The sequence below is a fragment of the Cavia porcellus genome, unplaced genomic scaffold (assembly GCF_034190915.1).
Source record: "Cavia porcellus strain 051 isolate PalLab524CR breed Dunkin Hartley unplaced genomic scaffold, mCavPor4.1 scaffold_7, whole genome shotgun sequence".
NCBI lineage: Eukaryota > Metazoa > Chordata > Mammalia > Rodentia > Caviidae > Cavia > Cavia porcellus.
Window position 1 is genome coordinate 35304462 of NW_026947490.1, and position 22244 is coordinate 35326705.

At 43.1% G+C, this 22244-nt stretch overlaps 1 pseudogene; it reads left to right on the top strand.

Moving 5' to 3' along the window:
- The first annotated feature begins 980 nt into the window (after positions 1-980).
- The window catches only part of LOC100718841 (leukocyte immunoglobulin-like receptor subfamily A member 6), a 31955-nt pseudogene continuing 10691 nt past the window's right edge, over positions 981-22244 (top strand).

Below are 22244 nucleotides of genomic sequence, written 5' to 3' on the forward strand. Positions count from 1 at the left end.
GACTTGGACATGAGAAAACTCACCAGGCTACATGTCTGCATCTCTGCACAGATGGGTGCTGTGGCCTGAGTCACACCTTACACTACACATGAGAAGACTGAAGTGTGATCCTGGGGTGAGCTTCAGTCTTACTGAATGTGAGCTCATTTCATAAAGGAAAGCCCAATGTTCATTAGGAATTGAGAAAGTAACAACCAACTGGTTAACATTTTTCAAGCTAAAAATAGATCTCAACCATAGAGGGTATAACCTGAAAATGGAAATTTCAACAATACAGCTGGACACTGTAGTCTACCAGCAGCAGGGACCTGCATCCTCCTCAAGGCATCTCCAGGGCTGGGGGAGGACAGCTATGGTGAGGAGCACCGTGCTGTGCAGGTGGATGGGCTGAGACAAAGAGACCCATGGGAGGCTTTGAGAGGAAGGACATTCCCAGGGTGACTGTGCTCTGGAAGGCATCAGCTGTGAAATCTCTGGGTCTTTTAGCTGCTTTTAGACGTGGAACTCAGTGAAGTGAGGAACAATTGGGAACACGCAGGAGGAAGGGGAAACTCCACATCAATCTGGAGGCCAGAATGGATTATCCTGGGGAAAAACAGCCCTGCTGTCAGTGCATGTCAGTTCTGTTTCTTGTGAGGCTCCTGATGTGACCACCCTGTGAAGGGCAGAAACCAATGGCCAGCTGTGAAACTCAGTGTGTCAGGCACTGTGGTCTCTTCTATCTACACTGTCTTGCCTGGAGCTAAGAGACACCATAACCACCACATTCATGGCACTGCTCTGCATTGGTGAAAACTGAGCCAAGGGATGGGAACCCCTAGTCTGAAACCCACAGCCAGACCCTTGTCCATGAGGAGACCAGAGGCTCAGGGGGCTCCTGGGAACAGAGGACTTGCTCAGGCAACATGGCAAACCTCTCACATGGAACTCTCTTCCAGAGCTGGGTCTGGGTCTCAGGACCCCAGTGCAGGCAGGTGATCATGTCCGCAGCTGCCCTTGGTCCCTCCTCCTGCTGGGACAAGAGGCCAACCCTGGCCAGTGGGACTGGAGCACAGCAGGTGTGGGCTGGTCCTGGAAAGTCTGGAGAGTTCTGGGGCTGAGTGCAGGGATCTGAGGAGAGGAAGAAGGTTCTGAAAGCTAGCTGTGATTTCCCTGCAGGCACAGTGCCCAAATCCAGGCTCTGGGCTGAGCCAAGATCTGTGATATTCTGGGGTAAGCCTGTGTCCCTCTGGTGTGAAGTGAATGTGGGAGCCCATATATTTGGTCTGTACAAAGAGGGAAGCCAAGATCCCTGGACAAGACAAACATTACCGGAACTCAAGAACATGGCCATGTTCTCCATCCTGTTCGTGACAAAGAGTAATGCAGGGCTACATCGCTGCTACTATGACACTCTTTCTGGCTACTCAGAGCTCAGTGAGCCCCTGGAGATGGTGGTGACAGGTAAGAGGACACTCAGGGTCATAGAATCCAGCTCTGCCTTCAGGAATGGGCCTACTCTCATGGGGGACCCCCCCCTCACAGCCCAGCACTGGAGACAGTGTGGTAAACAGTGTGATTCCATACCACACACTGCCTCCTTCTCTCCTAGGAGTCTACAGCAAAGCCAGCTTCTCAGCCCTGCCCAGCCCTGTGGTGACTTCAGGGGGACCATGACCCTCCAGTGTCGGGCACAGCTGGGATATGACAGGTTTATTCTGACCAAGGAAGGAGAAAACAAGCTCTCCTGGACCCTGGACTCAGAGCAAGGCCCTAGTGGGCAGGCCAAGGCCCTGTTCCATGTGGGCCCTGTAACCCCCAGACAAAAGTGGATGTTCAGATTCTATGGTTGTTATTGGAATCAATCCCAGCTGTGGTCAGAGCCCAGGGACCCCTTGCAGATCCAGATCTCAGGTGAGGAAACCCCAACTTTTTCCTTTCATGACTGAGGACCTGAACTAGAGACCTTGGAAGCAGCTGGGGGTGAGATAGGTGAGGCACCCAGGGATGCTGAACTCAGTGACGGAGTTGGGGACAGTGAGACTAGAGATATCAGAACCAGGATGAGACAGGGAAAGTTCACATCATAGTGTCCAGAAGGGCACTATGTCTACAAGGGGCTCCTCAGGTGTCTTGCTCATCACAGATCAGCCTAAAACTTTTCTCCATGTAGGGCTTACTGTGAATAGTGAGAACACATCACCCCCTTTCACCTGCTTCCTTGCAGGTATCCTCCCAAAACCCAAGCTCCAGGCTCATCCAGGCTCTATGATACCCTCGGGGATTCCTGTGACCCTCCGGTGTGAGAGGACCTTGGGGGCCCAGCTATCCATCTGTACAGAGAGGATGGCCCAGAATTTTCAGACACACAGATGTCACCTGAACCAGGGAACAAGGCCAAGTTCTCCATCCCATACATGACAGAGGACAATGCAGGGCGATATCACTGTTACCATTGCAGCCCTGCTGGCTGGTCTGAACCCAGTGATGCCCTGGAGCTGGTGGTGACGGGTGAGAGGACACTCAGGGTCCCAGCCCCAGGCTCTGCCCTCAGGAAGGGGTCTGCTCTCAGGGGTGTCCTCCTCTCCCAACCCAGCCCTGGGGACAGTGTGGGAGGTGTGAGTCCATTTAACATGCTGCCTCCTTGTCTCATAGGAGTCTACAGCAAACCCAGCCTCTCAGCCCTGCTCAGCCCTGTGGTGACCTCAGAGGAGAATGTGATCCTGAAGTGTGGCTCATGGAAGGGATTTGACAGGTTCTTTGTGACTAAGGAAGGAGAAGACAATCTGTACTGGAAGCTGAACTCACAACCAGGCCCAAATAAACAGATGGTGGCCCTGTTCCCTATGGGCACTTTGAACCCCATGGAGAGATGGACGTTCAGGTGCTATGGCTGTTATGCTACCAAACCACAGGTGTGGTCGAGCCCAGTGATACCCTGGAGCTCCTGGTCTCAGGTGAGGAAGTCCTTTCTTTAACCCAATCATGTTTGAGTCCCCAAATAATTGACAGAGACCATTTTATGGATCATCTCTAGGAGGAGGTTGGATCAGGATATCTGGGCTTAATGAGGTGGTTTCAAACCTAAGAGAGATGTTGGGGTCCAGCCTCGAAGAGAAGCAGCACCAGAAGTGAGGAGCAGGGAGCCTGGGCCCTGACCTCCCCATTCTTTCTAGGAAGCCCTGAGTGTTAGTCCCGCACACCAGAGTCCAGAACTTGGGTGTTGAGTGAAGGCCCTGATGGGAAGGGTCCAGGGCAGGGACTGAGCTGAGGGGCTACGGTAGACTCCTTTGCAGATGCTGACTCAGACCAGCTCCTCTTGTGTAGGCCTCAGTTTCTCCAGGTTTAAAGAGAAGCCTGGCCCTGACCTTCAAATTCTTCTCAGTGCTGACCTTGCTGTGAGCCTTGGAGAGGCAGCTTCCCAGGAGAGCTCCAAGATGTGACTGCAGAAGTCCTGTCCCTCTGTGCAGTGACAGTGGCAGTGACAGTGCAGAGGGCGCCAGGCCGAGCATTAGCATTCAGATTCTCTCCCTGCAGCTCAGGAGCTCAGCTCTGGTGGGAGAAGGAGCTTGGAAGCCAGACTCCCTGGGCTCAGTCCCCAGATGCCCCATCCTTCTATATCACCCAGGACCCAAAACTGACCTGAAATGGCACCAACAGTTCTTCCTCAGGACCCCATGTCCCAGTGAGGCTCTCTGTCCCACAAAGTCACTTTGTGTCATGTCCCCAGCACTGGTCTGCCACCCCAAAACACAGTGCTGATGGAGGGGAGGGTCCACAGATGAGCATCTCCCGATGAGGAGGCTGATGCAGGCTGGAGCTCCTTGCCTAGACTCCCATACTGACGTCTCCCACAGAGCTAAAGGTCATGGAGTGACGCGAGGGGACACAAGTGAAATAGCAGAAAGTGGGACTGAACTGAGGGAGAGGATAGGGCCCAGCCCTCTCTTCCTGATGTCTCTCCCACAGAATGATCTGCTCTGCTGTCCCAGAGCCTCAGTCATGGCCCTGACATGTGAATGGAGAAGACACTGTCACCTGACCTCCAAGAGTCCTAGAAGCACTGCAGCACTGTGTGTGATTTTTCAGGGCAGAATTAGTCTCCAGAGGAGACAGGAGGGGGACACTGAGGGAGACCGGTGGCTTCCTGGAGTTCTGAGGACAGAGTGCCTGCTGCCCTGTGGTCAGCAGGGTGAATGCATCTGAGGTCCAGGCAGGAACCAGGGCCCTGGAGGACAGAGAGCAGCCTTAATGGGATCAGACTGCGAGTGAGGCTGAGCCCCCAGCACAGCTTCTCCTGCAGAGAGAAGCACCAGGCTGCAGACACTGCTGGGCACAGCCACTCCTGAGTCCTGGGGCCTCTGTGCTCTGTGCTCACCTGAGACTGAGGTGGGCCTGCACTGTTCTCCAGGTCACTGGGATCCCCCACGGGGCTTCTGGGCAATCCTGTTTGAGTCATTGTGCATTATCTGTTTGCACTCCTGTGCTGTTGCTCTGTCTTTTCAATTCTAAATAGATACTTTTCTGTGGAAATAGATTTACAGACATATGGAATTATATTTTAACTGACAATTGCCTGCATTTCTGTTTTCATAGGAATAGATTAGTTTTGTGTATCAGTTGTAAGGAATAGCTTCTTAATATCACATGTTATCTAAGATGCTTGAGTTGAGCTTTATTAATGAACTTTAGAAACATTTCAAAGTTGTATTCACAAGAATTATTAACATTTCTAAATAATGCTTAAATTGATCAAGTACTTTAATTATTTGAAAATAAATTCATTAATTTATATTTTCTGAATAATAACACTATAAACAGAATATTAGGTTAAAACCTTTTATTCTACACTACATTTATTTATTTATTTATTTATTTATTTATTTATTTATGGAACTGCAAATCAGGACCTTGCACTTGCCAGGAAGGTGCTGTGCCTCTGAGCCACATCCCCAGCCTCCATACTGATTTTTTATTCTCCCTTCTCTTCTCGTTATTCAAACAATGTATTCAGATTACTGATAAAATTTGTGTCCAGTTCACTACAATGGAAATTATATTTCTTAAAATCTCACTGGTCCACCAAAGTTCTTGCTTCAACTATGCATGCACATGGTTATACCTGTCTCCATCATAATCTAAATAGGTACTAATGCATAATTTTTCATGGATCCAGCTGTATTTATGTTTGTTATCTACAGCTTTTCATCTGTATTCTCAATGTTGCTCCATCAATACATTTTTTCTTGTTTATTATCAGTCATCCAACATAGATTTTCATTCTGAAAAGCAGAAGCACTGTTTCCATGGAGCAGTGATGCTACTGCCATGTGGAACACACACACACACACACACACACACACACACACACACACACACACTAAGTTGCACACGCGAGAATCTTTGTGCATGCATTGCACTGAGGGTGTTTCTAACTATGTGATGCTGAGTCGTAGAAGCCACAGGGAGGAGGAGGCACCAGGGGACCTGGCTGGCTGGGGAAGGGGTCCCCCAGACTTCACCTCTTGTGCTCATGATGCTCTGGAGCCCTGAGGACCAGTCCTCACACCTACACCCTGGATCCTCAGTTGATGGTGAGGAAACTCCTCTCCAGGGAGAAGTCACTCACAGCATCCTGTGTCCCACACTGAGCACAGAGCTCAAAGGGCTTCATGATTTAGGAATTAGAGATCAGACTTCCGGAGAACATGGCGGACAGATAGCAGCAGCTACGGAGGCTCTCTGAAACACCCAGCTTAAAATTCAGGAATGGTGCGGAGTAAGGAATCATAAGCAAGAGGAGATATGCTCTGGTGACCCAAGAATGATCTGGGCTGAGAGAAACCAACTGGGAATGCAATCCTGGTGCTATAACAGGAACAGATAAAGCCTCAGTGTGGAAGCTGGAGCTCACGCCATTGGAAGCCGCAATTTGGGTTTCCCGCCGCCGCTGCTGCGTCTGCATCAGCTCAGCAGGGAGAGAGACATGCAGAAGCTCTGAGAATGGGAATTGGTGAACGGAGTTGAGAGCGGGATGGGCGGGGAGCAGTGCATCCACCTCCGGTGAGTGAGGGAAAACTGGGACTCTCCCACGGTCCAGGAGACTCCAACAGAGGACATTCTGGGACCGGGCAGACTTGCGGGAACAGGGCACTGCAGTGACTTCAGTCACCAATCCCCCTCTCAAGCGGGATTAGTGAGCAGTGCCTAGCCCACGTGACACTGCTGACTGAGACCCAGTAGGCTAGCACAGCCCAGGTCCCAGCTCCTGAAGGTAGATTGACCTGGAGGGGCGGGCCCCACATAGGCTGCCTGGTCTGCAACTTCCTGATGCACCTCGGTGGGTGAGAACACTTAGCCGGTGCAATTCAATCAGACTGTGGCTGACAGGGAAGGAAGTTGGGCCTCCTATATATGCTTGCATATATAAAGAAAAAAGAATATGGGAAGAGGCAGCAACAAGAAAGGGTCCTTGGCCCCCAATCCTGAGAAAGAGACAACAGCAGACACAGCACCAATAGACATAAAGCGCTATCTCGAGAGCCTCATAGAAAAGTTCAGGAATAAAGTTATTAATGACCTGAAGCTAGACATAAGCAGAATAGTTAGAGAAATGCTAAGGACCACCCAAGAAAAAACAGATGGTGGAATGGAAGAACAGAAAAAGAGGGGATAATTGTTTAATGGAGAAAATAGAGAAAGCATAGAATATGTGAAGCAGGTTCAAAGAGACTACCAGGAAACTAAAAAGTCTATCAAAAACTGGCATAACAGCTTGAAAGAAACTAAGGACAGATTATCTGAACTGGAGGGCAGATGTGTAATATGGGAGCATGAAATGAAAAACTTCTTAAAAATAACAAAGAAACAAACAGCAATAATACAAAGACTAGAAGATGATAAGAGGGTCTATAACTTAAGAATTAAGAACATAAAAAAAGAAGTAGGGACACAAACAAATGAACTACAAAAGCTACTCACAGAAATAATCCAGGAGAATTTTCCTAATTTAGCAAAAGGTAAAGATACTCAGTTGTATGAAGCATACAGGACCCCAGCCACCTACAACCCAAACAGAGCAACACCCAGGAATATATAATAATTAAAATTCCAGAAATCCAATACAAGAACAGAATACTAAAAGCTGTCAGAGACAAGAAACAGATCACTTACAAGGGAACACCCATCAGAATTACAGCAGACTTCTCGGCACAAACCATCAAATCATGAAGAGCGTGGGGGGAAATAACTCAAGCTTTGAAAGATAATAATCTCCAGCCAAGATTGATATATCCTGCACAACTATCCCTGAAAATTGATGGAAAAACAAGGTGCTCCCAGGATAAAGAGGAACTAGGGAAATATGCAACCACCAATTCAACTCTACAGAGAATACTGCAAGATATTCTAAAAAAGAAAAATACGAAAAATCCAGAAGTAGTGGCAGAGAGGCCACAATGAATGGATCAGAAAACAAAATGAAGAAGACAAACTGACAACTAATGACAGAAAAAGAGCTCAACAGAAATGAGGCAGAGAAGATTGGATGATAGGATCAGCTATTTTGGAGAAAATGACATCTTAAGAGGTAATACTGATTTAGTATCATCTTGTTTTGAAGTCTCATCAAGCTTTTGTTCTTCTGTCTCCATTGGTCTAAACAGGTGGTATCTTATTGGATTTTATTATATATGATAGTATAAGCAAAACCTTTTATAGACAAGGAGATTATACAGAAACCATTGTTCATTTTCTGTTAGTTGATTCTAAATACCCTGTAATACTGTCATTCTCTTAAATTGTTTTACATTGTTTTGATATATTTGATGCTACAGTATACGAAGTTATACTCAAAGATTTCAAGGAAAGAGACAATATGGTAACTACTTTTATGTCGAGATAATCTTGTGGTGAAACACTATTTTGCTTAAATGGTTATGTTTTGATCTGCACTGATTTGCTGTTATGCCCTCTTTTATCTCAATCTCCATTTTATTATTTACTTTTTTTATCCTTTTAATTAAGGGAAAGATAAATTTAAAATAGCAGGATATATTATAGTAACCCACTTTGACTTTCCATTATCTTGATTTAAAGCCCTGTATTGCTCTCACCATCTTGTTTTGACTGATGTTCCTCTATTCTGTTTTGCTTGATAGCATCAGGTTCGAAAGTTTAGACAACAGCTGTGAAGATAGTGGGATTCATTATGACGCCCATTCTGGCTGACTATTATCTACTTTTGAAGACCTATAATGTCTCCAAAATTTTGGTTTTGTTCTTTACTGTTTTGTTCAAATTTTATTATAGCTAATGATATAGGCAATTCTATTAGAGATAGCGGGAGGCATTATGGTAACCATTGTTGATCACCTAGTATTATGCTTTTACATTATCTATTACGTCCACCCTTTTGATTTGACTGACTGTTCTGTTATGTCACTTTTGGTTCTACACTCTTCCAAAAAAGTAATCAGAACTGTGGGAGCAACAAAACCCAAAATGTGTAATTGTCATTGTACAAAAGAGAGGAAAAGAAAGTGCTCTAAATGATATAACTGCGTGTATATTTAAGTGTATAAGATAGAAAATGATATTACTGAGTTTTGTTGGATCGTTGAACAGAACTGTTTGTAGTCTCACTGTTGGAATGTCCACTTTATAAGCTTCAATTTTGTAACTTGAACAATTATTTCTAAGATGACAAAATGTAATCCATTCACTAGTGATTCCCTACTGTTTATTTTTTTCTGTAAATCTGTATAACTTGTACCCTTTCTCTGCTTTTTTTTCTTTTTCTCCTTAAATAAAAAATTTTTTTAAAAAAATTAGAGACCATTTTCCTCATGAATCTTAAGCTTTGTGAAATCAACTAAACTTTGCTCCTAAGGGACTCAGACACAAGTCCTGAGCTCATGCAGCAGTGAGGTTGATGAGTCTAAGTGACCAGAGGTGACACTGCTGCAGCTGCAAAGGCTAAGAGTCTGCATCACGTTTGTCATGATATTGAGACACAAGGATGTGGAGGTGGGGAGAGGCTCACGTCTGTCTGTTCAAAGCTTTACACATCCCACTCATCTTCCTTGGTTCCCAGGAGCAGCTAAGACCATCAGCCCATCACAGAACAGCTCAGAGCCCAAGACAGGAGAGAAGGAGAATTCTGTTATGGAGCTGGATAACGGGTCAGGTCATGTTCAGGTGCGTAGGTGGACATGCAGGGACAAGGGACTACTCTGTCCTAACCTTTGTGACCTCTTTGTCCCCATCTCAGCCTCAAAGCACCAGGATTACACAGTGGGGAATTTCATCCAGATGGGCCTGGCTGGCCTGGTCCTGGTGGCCCTCGGGATTCTGCTCTTCCAAGATTATTACAGCCAGAGAAGGTCCCAAGATGAAGCCAGGATGTTGAAAATTGATATTGAAAATTCTATAGTTCACTTATGAACTATAGAAATATTTCAGATTTGTCTGAAAATCTTGTATTCACAAAAATTTTGTAACATGACCCGATATTTTAAAAATATATGTTAAGAAATGGTGATTTTATGTTTTCTGAATAATGATTTGTTATACAACAAAGCTGTTGGTTTGCATGTATTACTAGTACTTCATATTATTTTCAGATTGTCTTCCAATAACTTTTTAATGATCACTTATGATTCACTGATAAAATATATATCAAATTAATTAGGAGTTAGTGACAAAAGAGGATATTGGTCTTTTCTGCCCTGTTTGCCACTAAGTCCTAATTAATTAAAATTAATTTCTCAATTGCATGATTACCTCAATTTTTATTACATATTGTGATATATATTATTATAGCTAGTTCTACATAGTTCATATTAAAGAATATTTATTCATATTCTCCCTCTTTTCATTTTTACTGCACTGGAGTAAGGACTTTACTGCACAGATTGAATGTTAAATCCTGTGTTTATATTTTCTGTAACACAAAGAATGTAAGAGATCACTTGTTCAGAAAAATCTTGGAGGCAGAGACTCAGAAGTCAGGAAATTAACATGAGATGAGTATCCTAGGAGCACCTATATAAGAATTGTGCTCATTGTGTAAGTTTTATCCCTAACTGTCTTTTCCCTTTTAACCCTATTATTTATTTATTCCACTTGCATCTTTTTGCATGTTTAGTTTAGGTCATTCTACATGAATTACACATCTATAAACTAGTTACACTAATCTTATGAACCCCTGACATTCCTACCACATAAAATACAGAAATGTGTGTGTGTGTGTGTGTGTGTGTGTGTGTGTGTGTGTGTAACACTGTAGGTATTTCAAACCATGAGATGATCAGTTAGGATGAGATTATAGGGACAGTGCCCCCAGGCTTGGCCACAGCCCTTGACATTCACCTTCATGAACCTGAATTTCCATTGTTCTATGGATCAGAGTTTCATATATGGTCAATAAATGAAGAGAAATTTGGAGACTTCCAGAAGAACATGGCAGATAGATAGCAGCAGCTATGGAGAGGCTCTGTGAGATACCCCACTTACAGTCTAGGAATGGTGCAGTGCGAGGAGCCCTAAGCAAGGGGAGATACACCCTGCTGACCCAGGAAGGACCTAAGCTAAGAGAAACAAACTGGATATCCAATCCTGGTGCTATAACAGATAAAATCTCAGTGTGGAAGCTAGAACCTTTGCCACTGAAAGCTGTGATTTGAATTTCTTACTGCCACTGCTGTGTCCAAATCTGCAGGGCAGGGAGAGAGATATGTGAAAGCTCTGAGAATGGGAATCCATGAACAGAGTTGAGAGTGGGACTATCAGGGAACCCTACAGCATCTTGCAGTGAATGAGCAGAATGGGGACCCTTTCATAGAGTATGAGGTTCCAGCAAAGGACATACTGAGCTGGGCAGACTTGCCGGAACAGGGCGCTGCAGTGACATAAGTCGCATATTCCCCTCTCAAGTGGGATTGGTGGGGAGTGCGTGACCTGATTGACGCCACTGACTAAGACCCAGTAGGCTAGCACAAACCAGGTCCCAGCACCTGGAGGTGCACCCCAGCAGTGAAGCCTTCGGTAGGTTGACCTGGAGGGGCGGGCCCAGTAGAGGCTGCCCACCTCTGTGTCTCCTTAGTACACTGCAGTGGGTGGGAACACCTAGCTGGCACAATTCAAACAAACTGTAACCAAAAAAGAGAAAAAAATTGGGCCTCCTACATTCGCTTGTATGGAAGGAACAAAAAGTATGGGAATAGGAAGCAACAAGAAAGGGTCCTCAGGATTGGGGACACTGATCCAGGAAAGGGAAACCCAAAGGAAGACAGAAAAAATGCAATATCAGACACGGCACCAATAGACATAAAGTGATATCTCCAGAACCTCATAGACGAGTTTAACAATGAACTATTTAACAAAATAAAGCAAGATATAAGTAGAATAGTTAGAGAAATGCTAAGCACCACCCAAGACAAAACAGATGGTGGAATGGAAGAACAGAAAAAAAGGGGAGAATTGTTTGATGGAGAAAATAGAGAAAACATAAAATATGTGAAGCAGGTTCAAAGAGATTACCAGGAAACTAAAAACTCTATCAAAAACTGGCATAACAGCTTGAAAGAAACTAAGGATAGTTTATCTGAATTGGAGGGCAGACTTGTAATATGGGAGCATGAAATGAAAAACTTCTTAAAAATAACAAAAAAGCAAATAGCAATAATACAAGCCTAGAAGATGATAAGAAGATCTATAACTTAAGAATTAAGAACATAAAAGAAGAAGTAGGGACACAAACAAATGGACTACAAAAGCTATTCGCAAAAGTAATCCAAAAGAATTTCCCTTAATTTCGCAAAAGGTAAAGATACTCAGATGTATGAGGCCTACAGGACCCCAGCCACCTACAACCAAAACAGAGCTACACCAAGGCATATAATAATCAAAATTCCAGAAATACAATATAAGAACAGAATACTAAAAGCTGTCAGAGACAAGAAACAGATCACTTACAAGGGAACACCCATCAGAGTTACAGCAGACTTCTTGGCACAAACCATCAAATCATGAAGAGTGTGGGGGGAAATAATTCAAGCTTTAAAAGATAACAACCTCCAACCAAGATTGATATATCCTGCACAACTCTCCCTAGAAATTGATGGAAAAACAAGGTGCTTTCAGGATAAAGAGGAACTAGGGGAATTTGCAACCACAAATTCAACTCTACAGAGAATACTGCAGGATATTCTTAAAAAGGAAAATACCAAGACTTCAGAAACACTGGCAGAGAGGCCACAATGAATGGGGCAGAAAGCAAAATGAAGAAGACAAACTGACAGCTAATGACAGAAAAAGAGCTCAACAGAAATGAGGCAGAGAAGATTGGATGATAGGAACAGCTATTTTGGAGAAAACAAGACATCATAATAGCTAGTGCTGATTTAGTATCATCTTGCTTTAAAGTCCCATCAAGCTTTTATTCTTCTCTCTCCATCGGTCTTAACAGGTTGTATCTTATTGGATTTTATTACATGTGATAATATAAGCAAAAACTTTTATAGACAAGGAGATTATACAGAAACCATTGTTCATTTTCTGATAGTTGGTTCTAAATACCCTGTAATGCTGTCATTCTCTTGAATGGTTTTACATTGTTTTGATATATTTGATGCTACAGTATACGAAGTTATACTCAAAGATTTCAAGGAAAGAGACAATATGGTAACTACTTTTATGTCGGGATTATCTTGTGGTGAAACACTATTTTGCTTAAATGGTTATGCTCTGACCTGTGCTGTTTTGTTGTTATGCCCTCTTTTATCTCAGTCTCCTTTTTTAAATTATTTACTTTTTTATTTTTATCTTTTTAATTAAGGGAAAAATAAAAATAGCAGGATACATTACAGTAACCCACTTTGATTTCCTATTAACTTGATTTGAAATCCTATATAGCCCTCACCATCTTGCTTTGACTGATTTTCCTCTATTCTGCTTTGCTTAATAGTACCAATTTGAAAGTGTAGACAACAACTGTAAAGACAATAGGATTCATTATGATGCCCATTCTGGTTGATTATTATCTTCTTTTAAAGTCCTGTAATGTCTCCAATGTTTTGGCTTTATTCTTTACTGTTTTTCTCAATTTTATTATAACTGATGATATAAGCAATTCTTTTTAAGATAGCAAGAGGCAGTATGGTAATCATTGTTGATCACCTAATATTTTGTTTTTACATTATCTATTATGTCCATCCTTTTGATTTGACTGACTCTGTCGTGTTATGTCACATTTAGTTTTACTCTCTTCAAAAAAAAAGTAATAAGAACTGTGGGAATAATAAAACCCAAAATGTGTAATTGTCATTGTACAAAAGAAAGGTAAAGAAAGTGCTCTTGGGGCTGGGGGTTTAGCTCAGAGACATAAGCGCCTGTGTTGCAAGCAGGCAGTCATGAGTTCAATCCCCGGTACTGATAAAAAGGAAAAAAGACCAAAAAAAAAAAAAAAAAAAAAGACAGAAAGAAAGAAAGAAAAGAAAAGAAAGTGCTCTAAAGAATATAACTGCATATATATTTAAGTGTATAAAGTACATAACCATATTACTGAGTTTTGTTGGATCATTGAACAAAAGTTTTTCCAGTCTCACTGTTTGAAAGTTCACTTTATATGCTTTAATTTTGTAACTTGGACAACTGTTTCTAAGATAACAATATGTAATCTATTGACTAGTGACTTCCTATTTTTTATTCTTTCTGAAATTCTGTGTAAATTGTACCCTTTTTCTGTTTTTTTTTTTTCTTTCTTTTTCTCCTTAAATAAAAAAAAGAGAGAGAGAAATTCACCTCCAGGAAAATGAGTGTACATTGTCCTTTGTTCCAGATAAATCAAAAGTGCTCAGTTATTTTCCAACTTGAAATCTTCTTTGTCATCAGTTCTGAGCTCTTTGAACTCAGGCAATCTTTATTTCAAAGTGACTTCTACTCAAGTTCTCAAATTACAGAGTGCAGTGAGGTGAAGACTCCATTGAGAAAGGGCCCCTATGGATGATCACGAAATCCTATCATGATGGTAAGACATAAGCCTGTGGAACCCAGAATAAATACCCTGGTCCTTCAGTTGTTCACATCTTTTTTTTTTCTTTCTTGATTCTCAGGAAAAGTGGAGACCCTCAGTCCACTACAAACCCAGTCAAACTCCAAATCAGGGAAGCAAAAACTTCTCAGTTATGAAGCTGCATTCACAAAGTGAAATTTTCTGTAGGGAAGCAGGTGCCCCTGGGGAATGTTTAGGAATCCTGGGAGAATATTGGTCTTTTCTGACCTCTTTGTCACTAACTCCTCCTGCAAACCTCAGGATCACACAGTGGACAATCTCATCTCAATGGGCCTGGCTGACCTGGTCCTGGTGGTGCTCAGAATTCCACTATTCCAGGATGGCACAGCTAGAGAAGGATTCACATGTAGCCACACGCAGTTCACATGTGCAGAACACATGAGACAGAGAACACTGAGTACTCATAGTGGTGGAGACTTGGAAATAACCGTGTATTCCTGGAACATCTTTTGAGTTTCATTATGCACGTGAGTTAAAACTCATGTTCAATCTATTCAGCACAACATTTGAGGGGTTTCATAGCATCTAACACTCTGATGGAGATTTGATCCCCACTATCACACAGAGAAGAGAAAACAACTGCACTACTGTTTCTGAAGCAAAGACCATTATTAGCCTACAATGAAAACCATTGAACAGGGCTATCATACTACTAGTAGCAATATGAAGGGGACCAGTGAAAATAATAGAGCCTAAACTACTCATGTATTGACATGTCACAAGAATGAATAAAAGCAATATCTGTACCACTCTAAAACCTAGAAAATGGATCTACTGAGACATGTGGGTGCAAAGTTAAAACAAATTTTGACATTCAACAAATATATATTCAATACCTTAACTATAGCATCAACAATAGAGAAGAATTCAGAAAGCTAGATAAGGAGATAAGAAATATAACGTAAAATATCCAGTTGAAGAATAACAGAAGTTAGTATTATTAGGGTACGAGTATTTAAAAAAATCAAAAAAGAAAACAAAAGACTAAAACAATAAAATAAAAAACAAAATAAAAACAAAGCAAACAACAACATCAAAGAAATTCCCCTTTGTGTTTGGGTGGGTGGTTTCTTCCCAAGGTCAGTAGGATGGAATACACAGATACTGGGAGAGCAGAGAGTCACAGCAAGAGCATATTCTTTTCTACCCACTTCTGTGTGTGTGTGTGTGTGTGTGTGTGTGTGTGTGTGTGTGTGCTGAGTCCTGCCCCACACTTCCTACTGGGCAGTGTCAATCAATGATGTGTTGTCTTCTTTATGACTGTAATCATTCTAGCAGCTCAGAGTGTTTATGATCCTCTGTGCCCCAAGTCCCTGCCCCAAGTATCTTCACCTAGCTTCATGGTCTGTGGTCCTGTGAACCCCCATTGCCCCAGAGCTCTCTCTGTCCATACACCCCAGTATGTGGCAACTATTCAAGATGAAACATGTTGTTGATCACATTGGCATGTGTGAAAAACAAACAGGTCTCCAAGTTCTGTGCCTTCCACTTTCACATGTGCACTTCTCAGAAAATCACATGCAAATAGCATGTCTTATCACAAAAGGCACAGACCACTAAGTCACACCTGATCTGAGGTCACCCTACTTACACTTCTCAGGAAGTCTATGTCTGTGCCTATCTTTTCTGGCTGTCTCCCACCCATAGGTATGGAAGGGGATCCAGAAACTCTGAATGTAGTTAAATTGTGACTTCTCATTCCTGGAACTGTTTAGTCCTAAACAATTAACCTGTTCCCCAAATGTGCCATGATTAATCACTCTCAAAGATCTCAGAGTCTACAATGAGTTTCTTCTCTAACTCTAGCTACTCGTGTGAAAGAAGTCACTTTCAAAGTAAATCACAGTACTGTATTCATAGCGCACAACAAACACAAGATGTCCTTGAGGTAACACTGCAGGTTCATTCCATTGTTTCTCCCTGAGACCTCCAAACCTGTTCAGATTTACCTCGTGTTCAGAGACAGGATCCCTTCTCAGGAGTCAGAGTTAGCATTCCCGGCAGCTTTCTTCTTTCCTCTGCATTATGTTCAGGTTTCCCAGTTTCTTTGTGATTTCCAGTTTTCTTTGATTGCTCTTCCTTGATTCCCATGGTTCTATGTCCTTTTCACTTCTATGAGTCTTTGTTTTCCAAGAGTCTGGCTTTCTGGTTCAGGAGGGTCTATGGTATGCTCTTGAGTTTTATTCTACCATCATTCAGGTTGTTTTTTGTTTGTTTGTTTGTTTTCATACACTAACATCTTGAAATCAAATACAGTGCACAATTTGTAGAAACAGTGTCATTAAGCTTCAACTTCAATCAAATAAGTTGGCATAGAAAGTCATGACCAGATTGGACTATTTGAATGCAGATGGTACAAAACACTCTGAAAATAATTTCTACTTCTGAATCATCTTGGTGGATAGGAACATTGAAATGTGCTTTTCACGCATGAGAAGTCCTTGTCCAAAAATAGTTCAAGGGGTGCAAGCAGTCACCTGAGCCATCACTAGACACAGAGAGATCCTGGCTGGGTGCTCATAATACCAAATCCCAGAAGGGAGAGAGGAGGATGAGTCAGGCACAGCTGATGTGTTAGGGCCCAGGACTGCACTGCCTGGGGAAGAAATGTGGGTGCCAAGAGCGAGGATCGCTGTAATCACAAAGTGACACCTGTCATGGCTTTTACTGAAACAAACACAAATTAGTAACAATTATACATATGTATATATCAGGCTGTCTTTAAGGCACAATTCAAGCTCTATAACATGGTCCAAAACTAAAATTTAACACCACCATAAGAGGAAAGGACTCGCTCACTGAAGGAAAACCCCAGACCCTCATTTGATAGAAACATTTAATATAATATTTACATTTTATGAATATTGAATGATGAAAGCTAAAGAGAAGTTCATCTTGAGATCCTCTGATTGAAGTGACATATTGTCCAGCTTTACTGTGAGCCTTATTACCACATTACTGAGGAGACGCTGGTGTATTTGAGATACAGAATTTGATGTCTTTCATGTAAGCACAGTGTAAAATATTACCACCATCTAGCTGATTGACACATTTAGAGCAACAAACGTGCAGACAGCATTTGTGTTTTTTCTTCTCTTTTTTCTGCGTTTATTTACTGTTTGTTAAATGTAATAGAAAGAAATTTTAAAGTGGGATAATATAGGAGTAAAATTGGTTAATAAATTGAGTGCTGTTATCTTTAAATTAGTTACTTAGAGTGCAAGATATAGGTATTTATTTGTCCATGTCATATTAGCACAAATCATTCTTTTCAATGGACAAACAAAAATTAGTATCATAGCTATCTTAATTATCATATATATATATATATATATATATATATATATATATATATATGCTGTTCCCTTCCTTTTCTTCTTTCTCTCTTCCAGTTTTTTTGGCTTTCAACAGTTTATTTCCATCTTGTATTTTTCCCTGCTATGAAAACACTGACTCTCAGTTTCTTTGACGATCACAAGTGTGCAGTACCATTTTGGTAACTACAGTAAAGCAGAGCTGTGATGGGGAAGTGGAGAGATGTAGGTCACAAGTCCTAATGTAGATGCGGGAGGAATGAGTCATGGAGATCTGTCCACACCGTGAGGACCACACCTCACACAGCTGTGGATGAGGAAGTTTTCTTTCTTCTTTTGAGCAAAGTATGTTCTCTTTCAAGACAAGGAGACTGATGAACAATTCTGCACTAGGCAGAAAAAAATTCTGAAGAGACGCACTGTGTGTCTTCCCCTGGTTGAAGACAGGAGAATTTCACTGCCTGCTGTGCTACCTGCCCCATGCTCTCATCTTCAGAGCAGCTCTCCTTTGTTAAAAGTGAAAAACCTTGATGATTAAGCAGAATTTAAACTTCTCTAGTACCATTAAAAATTAAAACCTTGGGCCAGAGATTGTGTTAGTGGCAGAGCACCTGACTGGAAAACACAAAGTCGTGAGTTCTATTGTTGGACCAAAAACACAAAACCCTCCCCAAAACAAAAATGAACTCTGATAAAGTAACTGGTCATAAGAATAGGGATTAATCAGAATAACCTATGAAAGCCTCTGAGCAATTAGATGCGTCATGATTTTCTCTGAAAATGGAACAGTGCACAACAAAAACATTTGCAAAATATTACTTGTTCGTAGGAGATATTTCACTCATTTTACAAGCATCACAAGCAAAGTGAGCAGAAAGTAGTTTTCAAAGATTTTAAAGGAATGCTAACCCAGTAAATCATACAAAAGAACATGGAACCAGGCTTAAAGGGTTGACAGAGTAGAGGGGAAGGCTGGAAATATACAAATAATTAAAAATAGTGACCCAGAATAAGATGGAAATGGAAGACAAATCAATACCAAAAGCCTCTACTGAACTGCAAACTTTGAGAAGATGCATGTAATAAATAAAGCACTTTTATTTGATATCTTGTCAGTATTTGTATACTGATCACTGTGCTCATGTGGCAGGGGATGCTGCCTAGTGGAGCAGAATCACATCTGGGTCTCTCAGGGCAGTGAGGACACAGCAATGTCTCCCCGTGGTTCCGGGTGCAGAAGTACGGGATGTGCAGTGTGCATGCACTAGGATTGTTTGGCAGGGGGTTCACTGAGGCTTTGGTTAGAGCTGTTGAACCTTGGGCCTCATATGAAAGTTTCCCAACTCCATGCCCCCAGTGTGTTATGGTGAAAAGGAGCTGGTCCTCTTCCTATGTGGGCAGCAAGCCATGAACTTTTTGCAGAGTGTGAACTGGAGCTGAGACAATCACACCCTGTTTGTTTTCTACCTCTCCTCAATTTCTGCCTCCTGTTCTCCAGGAGAAACAGCATGCACCAAACCAGTCAGCCTCCCATGTCCTATAAATCCTAGAAGCTAAGGCAACTGAGGGTAATGGTGGAAAATTCTGTCCTGAGACATCTGGTCCACAGGACCCAGGCTGGAGGAGAAGGCTTGAGAGACTGTTTCTGCACTGTTGGTGACCAGCATTATCAGCCCATGTCAACACTTAAGACCAGGCAGTCATGTAGTGTGGAGTCCATATAGGCACGGGTCATCTCTGGTGTGATTGTCTCTCCAGGTTGTTGTCTGGCCCAGATTCTCTGTGCCACATGCTGTGCCCCCAACTCTACTCACTCTTCAGACACAAGGGGGTGTCATTTTGGGCTCTTATCCCCTTCCTCCTGTCCATGTGGAAGATACGGGGTGGGAACAAGTGATACAGGAGCTTTCCAAGTAAATTTTCTGCAGCACACATGCTAGGTGCTCCAGTACCTGAGGGTCTAATTCTGTTCGGGAGCTGAAATTTCTTTACCTTGTGCTAAGCCAATCACCTGCTGGAGCCTGTGGTACCCAGAGTCTGGGTCTCTGCAGTGTGTTGGAGTCACCTCTGTGAGGAGTAATCCCCTCCACATTTCCTTTCTAAGCATGGTCCCCATGCTTTCCTACCAGGTTACAACAGTCTTTCTCCTAGCTTGGCAAAGTCCTGGTTTCCCTGGGATGGTGATGCTATGTGGTCTGCCATGCTCACACAGGTTGGACCATGATCTCTGATCTCTACAGTGGATTTCTAAAGAACAAGATCACTGAGCACTGTTCGGTATATGACACCGCAACATAAATAGGAACAAATGGTGGATGGGACAGGAGCTCCCTGAGCAGACAGCTCTCCCACCAGGTGCCAACCCATGCACACCCCATGGTGCTTCCTTTAGGGGTGCAGTCTTGGGTTCTTATGCCTTCCCTTACTCCTGTCAAGGCCCTGAAGCCAAAGACTCACAGAAGGTGACAAAGAAGTTAAAACCTACACCCCTCACAGAAGAGCCCAGCATTACCTGGAACTCAGCATCCACCAAGCCTATGTGGGAGACAGGCTACCACAGACACTGAGCCCACAGAGCACCTTGGGCAAGGACCTGGACCTCTCCTGGGAAGGTTTCCTCCACAGTGACACTGCTCTTCTTGAGGTGACAGCAGCATAATCAGCACAGGATTTGACCATATTAAAAACTGTAGAGTCCCTTAGTAATATCCAAACTCCAGTGACTGCATTAGTGATGGTAGATGTGTGAGGATATGATCCACACTCAAGTTTTCTCTGCTGGTGGCTAAATTTACTGAAACTCTCCTGTAATAATCCAAAACTGCCTGATGCAGATGTCTTCCTACAAATTATCTAAGAACAAATTATCCAAGAACACTTTAGATGAAGTGTATTCTGTACCTGAGCTATAGAATATCTCAATGCCCAGTGATGGATACAAAGTACTTTAAGATTAGAATAAATGAAAAAACCTAAAATTCAGTTCTGTGTCCAAATCCACCAGAACTCAGGTGATCACATTAGCACGTGGGAGTGTAGGCTGAGATATAGAAAGGCAGAAATTCTACTCCTTTCCTTGGTAGCATCTTCCCTCCTGCTCTAGGTCAAAGGTGGGAATTTAGAATTGGAGGTCCATTTCTTCACAGATCTGGGTCTCACATACAAGACTCACAGGCCTGAATATTTGATGCTGATGGCAGGATGACTTTGTCTCTTGGCATCAGACAATAAGCAGAATCCCTTGTGCCTTGTCTCACACCTCCTGTGCTCCTGGAAATGCTAAAGATAGAGACTTTGTCCCAGTGCTGAACCTGTGAACATGTTCTGAGCCCAGCATCTTTTGGACAGGGAGCCACAGCCGTTCTCTGCACCCTGTGTCCTCTGAAAGCAGGTTTCTGCTGACTGCCTGAGGCTCTCTTCATCCCTCTTCTTCCCAGGAATCACTGTCTGTGAAGAACATGTTCTAGCTTGCTACTCTGAACTCAAGGTTTTCTAGTTGTTTCTTTTAGCACATGGTTCCCTTCCCCTAGAATTTCCCATATTTCTGGGACACTCAATGTGGAAATACGGTTTTCCTTGATCTTTCAGCTTCAGTGAGGAGGGGCAGTGGATCCCACGGTGTCTGTTGCCCTCAGGGCACAATTCACTGTTTAGTACTCGATCTCCCTGGCCTCTCACACCTGGAACATTAGTGTTCTGAGGCCCAGATTCCCATTCACCTCTCTGAGCCAGGTGTCCTCCACAGGAGGGTTCAGGAACACATTCTGGGGAATTGCCCTGATATCCACCCCTGAGAGAGGAAGACTTCATGGACCCCAGGACCATTTAATGTGACCCAGTCACTCTTGTCTCCCTCGGCAGTAGGGAGATGGTGCTTCCTCTGCTGTCTGAGGCCTGTGGCTGAGGGGCACACACTGGTCAGTGGGCAAAGAGGAGTCCACACACAGTGAGCCTGCTGTGTGTAGGTAGGCCATACATGCTACAGGACACACAGCCTAGGCTGCAGAGGAAAGGGTGAGGAGGGACAGACAGACATCCACACCATTTCTCTCCCAGACCCTGTATGGAGCTGGGCCTGCTGAAGCTTAAGTGGTGCTAAAAGGAAGCTGCACCAGCAGCAAACACTCTCAGCTTTGAGGTACCACGCAGCCAACCTCTCAGAGGTACATGTTGTACATTCTATTCTTTGAGAGGATTGAGAATAGATTACAGATTAAATCTTAAAAACATCTTTACGTTTTTGTGCTCAACATTTCTGCTGCATGCTCAAGTGTAACTGCCAATCATTGTATATGGGGAAAACATGTTAACCAGTATTCCTCTGGTAGAAGTTTCACAACTCTTGCCTTCCTCTCTGTAAGCAACAATAACCTTACCCAAAATTACAATGGTCAAATCTATTTCTGGAGGGAATTCTCTCCACAGCCTGTTTCAGTGTTCTCTGTAGGTTCTTTCCCCTAAGTTTCTTGACATTCTTCTCATACTATGTTAGATTTTCCTTAGGATTTCTGGAGTGCTTGCAATTATTGGCAGATATGAGCTGTTTAAATCTTAGTTTGGCAAAAAGTCAACAGATTTCCAAACTAATGAAAAAGCAGCCTTTGATCCACTTCCTCACACAGTCCCTGTTTCCATCTGAAGCCTCCTGAGCATCACATTCACTGTCTCCACTTCTGTCCCGGTTCTGATCCTCTAAACTCTCTCCAGAACCCTAGGTAAACTCCCCACCCCCCACCACTCTAGGCTGTCTTCTGCCTGCTCCTCCTGACTTTTCCAGATTCCACTCCTAGACCAGTTCCACAGCCAATCCCAGTGCTGCCCTTCGCTCATGTGACTCCGGACCACTCCTGATCTATCCACTAGGTGATGCTGTTCCC